This window comes from Poecilia latipinna, unplaced genomic scaffold (genome assembly GCF_001443285.1).
Source record: "Poecilia latipinna isolate Pla-1442-1.1 unplaced genomic scaffold, P_latipinna-1.0 Scaffold473, whole genome shotgun sequence".
NCBI lineage: Eukaryota > Metazoa > Chordata > Actinopteri > Cyprinodontiformes > Poeciliidae > Poecilia > Poecilia latipinna.
In genome coordinates, this window is record NW_015113089.1 from 27339 (window position 1) to 35658 (window position 8320).

Consider the following 8320-nt stretch of genomic DNA (forward strand, 5'->3'; position numbering starts at 1 on the left):
TACTGTGTTTGTTTTTCGTATATTTTAATAGTTTTTTCTTTGTGTGGACCTACATGTCTTGATTCCTGTCACCTGGATTTCCCTCCCACTCTGTGGGACAACAAAGCGTATTTATATTATATTTTACTACATTTGTTTGTTTTTAGAACAAACTATCTATTGCAATTTTTCCATGATGGAAAATGTCGCTTGATGAAACAAAACGTCACAATGACTGTTTATCAAATAAATGTCTTCCAGGCTTGATGACAGAATCCCCAGTTGATCACTTTTTATTTTTCCTGCAGTCAGCTTTTCGTTTGTTTTGGACAGAAGTTTCCTGGTCTACATGAGGAGTTTAAAACATTTACCTCCCAGCTGCTAAACTCAGAGACCTGCTGGTCATTAGCTCTCTCCCTCGTCAGCCGGCTGGAGTGGCAGCTCTCTGCGGTCGCGCTCACAGAGGCCTTTCAGACCTTGTGGCTTCCATAGCACAGGCGTGAAAATCGGCTACATTTAATCAGCCATGGTGGAGAATTTGAAGAAAAGGATCAAGAGAACTTTGTCCTAATGGATTGGCTACAGTTTGGGGGTCCAGCACTCCAAGTTATACGTTGTTAAAGGCACATCACTGCGGCAGTATAACTCAAAACACATGTTGTTGCCTTTAAGCTCTCTCTCTCTCTCTGTCTGTCTCTCTCTGGATAAAGGAAGAAATTGATTTTGATATGTTTTTGTGGTTCTTTTTGACATTTGAGGGCCAAATTTGTGCAACAGTGATTTCGATTGACTGTCAAGGCAATCACTTCATCCGCACTCCAAAAAAACAGAAAATTAAAGAATAAGTCTGCTTTTGTGTTTAGGAAGTACATCAAGTGACTCACGTATACAGAGGGTCAATTCTTTCAGGCTGTCTGTACATTAAAATTTCAAGCTTACGGCCATGGCAATTCTTACCACTACAGTAAGGCCATAGAAGACGTAGGCGACATTCAGAAAGGGCCCGCGCAGTCAAACAAAGCAGTAAATCAAGTGCCTTGACACATGCTCACCAGACAGTTTGCCGTTTGTCACAGAGCCTGAATGGAACTAAAAGCAAAGTTGTGGACGCATCGGGGTGATCGGCATTGCTCAGATACAGCACAAGGGGCCTTTTCAGACAGCTGCAACACTGATTACATTGTGTGAAGGCCAATCAAAGGGGAAAATGACGAGAGCAGCCATGCCGGACACACACAATGCACAAGTGGCAGCGGTCAGATGGTGGCAGGGAGAGGTACATTTTGGGATGCAAAGTCTCACAAATGGGAAACTCTCAGGAAGCGATAGCAGCTTTGTAAAGTTGAATTCAACATGTTTTATAAAAAAGGTGACAGATAAAAACCTCTTGCTGTATCAATGAGCAATAAATCAATTACATAATAAATTAAACTCAATAATTTCCATTTGCATGATTTGTCATTTTTCTCTTTTTATCTCTTAGTTTCTACCAAAAACAGTCTTTTTACAGAGACTTTATCATTAATCTTATTTGTTGCTTCGGTTATTTTGTTTATTTATTTTGGATATTTAAAATGTCTTCCAGTTCCAGTGTTAAACGTTCATTTGAATTTAAAGTTTATTGATCTCTGAGAATCTGTTCTTGCATTATTACACCATCACCATAACATTACTGATTGAAAATCAGCTCAAAACAACAATATTATTATTTATTCCAATAACTTCTGCACAATTTATCATCCAGGTAAATTTGTTATTGTGACAGACCTAATTGTGACTTTTAGTTCCTTTTTATCAGCAAAAATATTCACTAGTGCTTAATAAAAATATTCTTATGTGTTCTTGTCATTATATTTAATGGTTTTTATCAGTCAGTCTGCTGTACTACAAAAAAATGACAAAATCTTGATTTGCATGGAAATGATCGTTTTAATAAAATAAGTGAGCCATTATGTAAATGTGTAAAACCTAAAACAGTGGAGAATCTTTCTTGGATTGACTGGCCAACCAAAATTACTCCAAGAGAGCATCAGTGCCTCATATTGAAGGTCACAAGAACCCAGATAGTTTTATCTAAGGTGCAGCAGGTCTCAGTTGCCTCAGTTAGGGTCAAAGTTCATGCTTCAACAGAAAGAGGGACTGTGCAGAGAAAGCAATGGGGCGTCTCACACTCTTGATAATTCTTCATTTGGTGAAGGTGGAACATTTTGGAAGCTGTTACTTCTGGTGTAAAACATTTCAGACAAAGAGCATCAAACCAGCAGTCAGACATGGTGATAACGGTGCAGTGATCTGCATCCGGTTTGTTCCTTCAGCACTCAGATCAGCTTCAGGTTGAATCAGTGAGCAGAACCGAGAACAGGAGAAGTAATCAAAACGGCCACACACATGTTGAGAACCGATGTAAATACAAAAGTAGGTGAATCTGTAGTAGCTCTGATACCTAAAACAAAGAACAAATAAATACAAAGGAAATGAAATGAGGCTCAGTCTCTTCTCTAGCAGCTTGTAAGAACAGAGTGCCACAAGGATCAGAGTTAAAACCACTTTACGTATTTTATGATTTTGAGATTATATTGTATGCAGATGACATTCATTTATATTTAAGGATACATGCTCAGACCTCTGTTTGCCCAAAGACTTCATATATTTTTTGATTAATACTTAAATGAGATGTTATCTATGAGCAAATCAACTTCTTGGGGAGATTCTAGAGTCCCTAAACTTTCTGTTTAGTTTTTAAGGAATATAACATACAGTCAGTTTGGAAATGTCTCATTGGAGACTCGTCAACCTGAATTAGTAGATTATTAGTTATTGTCTGATGTTTACAGATTTACATTTTTAATTTCTTTTTGTTAATTTCTGACATTTTTTTCATTTTCTTGTATTAAACTAAAGCTGAGCAGTCAATCTGAACCAAAGAGTTCTGAAAATATTTTAAGAAAATTGGAGAAGCGTCACTGGATGTCTGTTCCTGTTCTTCATGGTTTCTCTCTATTGTCTTTCTTCAGTTGTAATTTTCAGTTTATGTGTTTTGTAATGAACCAGAACCAAACATAAGAGTTGGTTTGATTGTCTGCACCAAAAAGATCTGTTTTCGGTGAAACATTTTTTTAATCCAGTGAGATTTTGGTTAAAATGCTCCAGCAACAAACGCAACAGCAAAACTTCAGGGAGCGATAAAATGTGCACAACCATAAGAAAGGTTACAAAAAGGAGGACAAAACCACCCTGAATGATCGGTAATGAGGACCAGACATCAGATTGTCACTGAAACACTGAAGCCTCCTTTCAATGGTGCAGATTTAAAGCGAGTGTTATTTACAGAGATGCCAAACACACGCTGACACCACATTAAACAGAGTCAAGGGGCAAACGACAAAAACACATGGCACTGACAATCTGTCACTGTCACACTCTTCCGTCTCTTCTTTTCTGTTGCTGATGATGACGACGACGATGACGACAACGCTGACAAAAGCATCTTGTTGCTTTCTGAGGCCGAACAGAGGCTGTGAAAGCTTGGCCAGCTGGGTCGGCTCTCTGCGAGGGTCCGGCGAAGGCTTTTAAAAGTCAAAGTTCCTCTGCAGAACTCACCGTCTCTCAATGAGGGTCTCCCTGTAACACAGAAACACGCACAAGTATCTGGTACCTTCGTATCAAGGATCAGTTTGATCATGTGCCCCACGGGAACCGGAGAGAGTGTTTGGCCTCAGGGCGTCCTAAATGTGATTCAGTGTGTGTGTGTGCGTGTGTGTGTGTGCTTTTGTGTGTGCCCGTCCGTGTGTGGGAGGGCCGCTGGAACAGGGGATTTTTTGTGTTGGGGAAGAGAGAGGCTTGGGCACTTCATCTTCTCTTCTGTGCACTGCCAAAAAGGCCATAGGTCAAAAGTCAGGGCGATTGGAGAATTCCGTGCTGCATGCCGACAGATCGGGTTTCAGAGCGGGGGGAGGGTCGCGGAACACCCTGGAGGGTTAGGTGCTTGTGTGTGCATGTGTACATGAATGCATTTGAGCATGCTTGGCCTGCATGCGCATGTAAGCGTGTTTATGTGCGAAGCTTGTTTGGGCAACCTTTTTTTTTTTTTTTTTACATCTCATTGCAGGTTTAACACTTGGAGACATTTGGAGGTTTCTATTGATGTTTGGAGACATTTGGAGGCAACACCTACCTTCCCTGACCCAAAGGTCCCGGTGGCTGCAGCTGTAAGACTGGAAAGTTTTAGCTCCAATTTTAGTTGATTGTCTTTAAGAGGATTTAAATCCTTTCACGAGGGTTGAAAATAAAAGTTGCTTTTTACTTTTTTACAATAACAAATAGATTGGACTGACAATCCTGTATTGTTTGTGACTAAACAGAATGATCCTTATTGCAGATTAAACCTCCTGTCTAAATTTGCACAAAGATTCTTCTTTACATCAAAGTTGATAGAAAAACCCCTCCAAAGCTTTCCTGTCAATAGAATGCAACAAAGAACCTCCAGAGGAATCCCTGGCTGCAGAAGTCTCTTTATAACTAACTGGGACCTTTAAAGCTTCGCTCTGTAAAGGTTTAACTGTCAGCTCAGCTGCAATCAATCCACAGCTCCAGCTTAAACATTTAGCAGAAAGTGAAGTGGTTCCACTGCAGACCTCAGCAAGCGGCAGCTCCCATTGTAGCCTTTTGTAAGTGATCATTAATGAACATGTGCTCCGGGGCCTCCGGTGGCTCCCGGGGAGCCCAGACTGATCACCACAGCTGTGTATCCATTGTGCTCGCCCGCAGAGACAAAAAATAACACAGGACCTGGCTATGTGCTGGAATTTATTGTATTTATTTTCTGGGGCGTAAACATGCAAAGGCTGAACTGAACAGCATGGTGAGGAGGCAGAAGGAGACGCGATGAGAGAGACGTTTAAATCTGAAAAACAGGTTTCTGTTTATGGCTTCTACATGAACAATGAATCAGTTCAGAGAGAATACGTTGTCTTTATCAGCTCCTAAAATGATTGAAGTCTAACCCTAAATGCACAAAACACACACCAGCAAAGATGAAATTGGTATATAAAGTTTAGAAAAAAACTTTATATACACTGTCTTTATATAATACTGTGTTGAAAGTGTTTTAGTCTGGTTATGCTTGACTTTCATCTTTTTTTCAGCGTGTTTTCATGTTTCTGTGCACTTTGGTCCTTCTATGGCTTTTGTGTTTTGTAAACTTATGGATGCCATTTTCTGCTTTCTGCTGCAAAACAATATCTGTGTACGGGTCCAAACAGAGGAGCCCCAAAAGAACCGTGACAAACAGCAAAACCAGCTTTTAAAAGCAAGTCCTGAAACGGGCTTCCACCTTCTGCTTTATTCTGCTTGTAATTTATCTACATTTTAATAACAATGCTGTTCTTAAGTAAAGTTTTTATTTGTTTTTTAGTTTACGAGGGCTGTGTCCTGCAACATTCAGATATTTTTTGGTTCCTGTCTCCTCATGAAGTTCTGCAGTGTTGATAACAACCTAATTATTTATTGTTAGATCCAGGAATCATAAAAGTTGCAGGATTCTGTCTGCAGGATTGAGATCTGTGACAAACACTGTTAATCACAGAATAAAGTCATTTTGTTGCACATTTAACAGCTTTCACTCTTTGTTAAGAGTTTATGGTTGTGATTCTGAACTTGTGTCAGTAAAAAATAGATCATTTTTCCTCAGTGAAAAGTGAAATGATGGAAACTCCATGTTTTCTGTTTGTTTCGGTTCCTGTCCTGTGAAGTTGACATTAGAGTCATTTCCTGTTTTGATCTGAAACTCTGTGAACTTTTGCTCTTTGTATATTTTTTTATTTTTTCCACGTCTGGGTTCTGGTATCTCACCTGTTCTTCACCTACTTTAACTTTACCTATATAGACTCTGCTAGTCTGCATGCAGTCAGAGGAGAAAGAAAGATTTCATGGATGTTCATGTAAGTATAGTAAAATATAAGGGCAGTGAACTCCACGCAAATACAAGACACCCCCGGTAAAATAACCACCTATTTTAATAGTTCACTGACTAATAATACCTTAATATGCATTAATTCATTACAGTATAAACAGGTTTGGCATTAGCCCAGAAGCTAATGGTCTTTGTCATCTTCACTTTTGGAGAAGATCAACAGATTTACATTCAGGCACAGATAATTATGGCTTTTGCTGTAACTAAAACATTTTACCAGAAATTGGTTTGGGTTTAATTGAAACATAATGGGTGCAGGGATGGAAAAGAAAGCAAAAAAGTAAAAAAAGAAAGGGGCAAAAAGTTAAGGGAAAGAGAGAGACAAGAGTGGAGGAGAGAAAGACCGATAAAAAGAATACAAAGATAAAAGTAGTCTGCTTCTACACCTGCAGAAAGAGAGAAAAACCAAAGTACTGAGAAACCACAGCGACAAACAACATATGCATGTTATACCAACAACAACATCACAGAAAGAGCAGCTGGTTCAAACAACCAGCAGCAGGAAAACGCGTCGCTCATGGACGAGCTGCTCTGCAAACGCCAGTCAACAGAGAACCAAGCAGTGCTTCAGCTTCCAAGTTACATTTTCTTCTGAATATATCACATATGTTCTAAGAAACAAAGAAAGTCTGTAAAACTCTGTAAATACTGAACAGCAGACAAGTGAGGATGGATACATGTTCTTTGATAGACATAACTCTCAGTAGCTGTTTTCTGTTTGTCTTTATGGTTTAAGGTCCTACCACAACTTCTCAGTCAGGTTAATGTTTGGTTTTTGACTAGACCACTGCAATGCCTGATCTAGTGCAGATAGTCCTCTGTGTGTTATTGTGTACTCTTACAGGAGAGGGTTTCTGCTTCAGCCCTTTCAAAGAAGACAATTGTTCAGATCAATTGTTCTATCATGAACTTTAACATTAAACTGAGGCATGCAGAGTCTGAGAATAAAATGTCATCTTTTAACTTATTCACCTCTGGTTTCCCAGAGGATGACAGTGTAATTCTTCATCTTTTCCTTTCTGTAGTTAGACCCAGATTACATTTTTAGATTCATATTAAAACCCAAAGTTACAAAGCATTTAGTTATTGCTAGTAAATCACTGAGATCTGAACCAGATTTGCTCTTAGTTTTCTTGTGGTTATTTTTTTTCGGTTGGTACTTTCATACATCCACAAACAGATAAACTAAAGCAAACAACAGAAATTCAAAGCTCTGTGTGAATACAGATCATGACATTTAGCTTCCAGCTTGTTCTACACTTTAAAACTGGGAGATTTCTGCTTCCCAGTCGTCTTCGCTCATGTTTAGAGACTCCATCTCTAACTTGTTGTGCAGAATCGCATGCTGTCGTCCTCTTTATGCTCCGCTGCAGCTTCTTTTGCTTTCACATGCCAAGGGATCATGAAAGAGTGCAAACAAGTCATTGATGGATTGGATGGAGCACACTAAACGTGAGGGTTGACCTCCCTGCCCCTCCCCTGTTCGGCTCCCCAGGCTGTTTGAGCAGAGCGTTCGGATCAGGACCGCTGTCCGGCCACTAATGGAGGCGACTAACTTTCAAGGGGTCCCGTATCTTTGATGGCGGACGCACTAACAATGTGTTCATTCTGCGGCTGCGTAAGAATTGGCCAGCAGGGTTCCAGCAAGGAGGGAAAATGTAAACGGGGGATTAGCTGGACTAATGGCCCCAACTTGTCGTTGATGTTAATTAGCGTTAATTAGGACCGCCTTCGTTTTGCAGATTGGACCAAAAAGTTGTGGGCAGTTTTTGGCCTCATGGTCAGATTCTCATGCATGCTTTTTCGCACTTCCCAACACAAGGCCGAACTCTTTCTCATTATCTTCAGCTCTCAACAGTGTGGCTCTCATACCCTGACGGCTTTCCTCTGTTTGTTCTTCGCTCGTTGTCGGAGGCCATTTGCTCTCGCCACAATGACTCCTTTTCACTGGGTTTGATCTCCGCAGCGATCCATCCTCCTCTTCTCCAGTGATCAAAAAAAGGAGAAAAACCTCTTTGCGCAGCTTTAGAGCTCCTTCCCCCCACTGAAATGTGTTTGCTGGTCTGTCCACTGATCCAGGGAAACAACAGTAGAAGGATTTGGGATCTTTTTGGCTCCTGAGGTTCCTGAACTGAGACATAATCGGCCACTTTGTTGGGTCGGTTAACCCCACATTGTTCCACTGGCCCCTCGGCTTGCTTGGATGGCAGCTTTGTGCAACACGTTCATGTTCTCACAGCGTTCCTCCTACCTGGAGCTTTTTACTCCTTTATGCTCAGTCACTCTTCCATGAGGCCCGATGTCCCTGCAGGATCCAGGAGGTTGAAATGAGGGAATCACAGAGAAAAAGGTGGAGGGCTGGGTGATGCT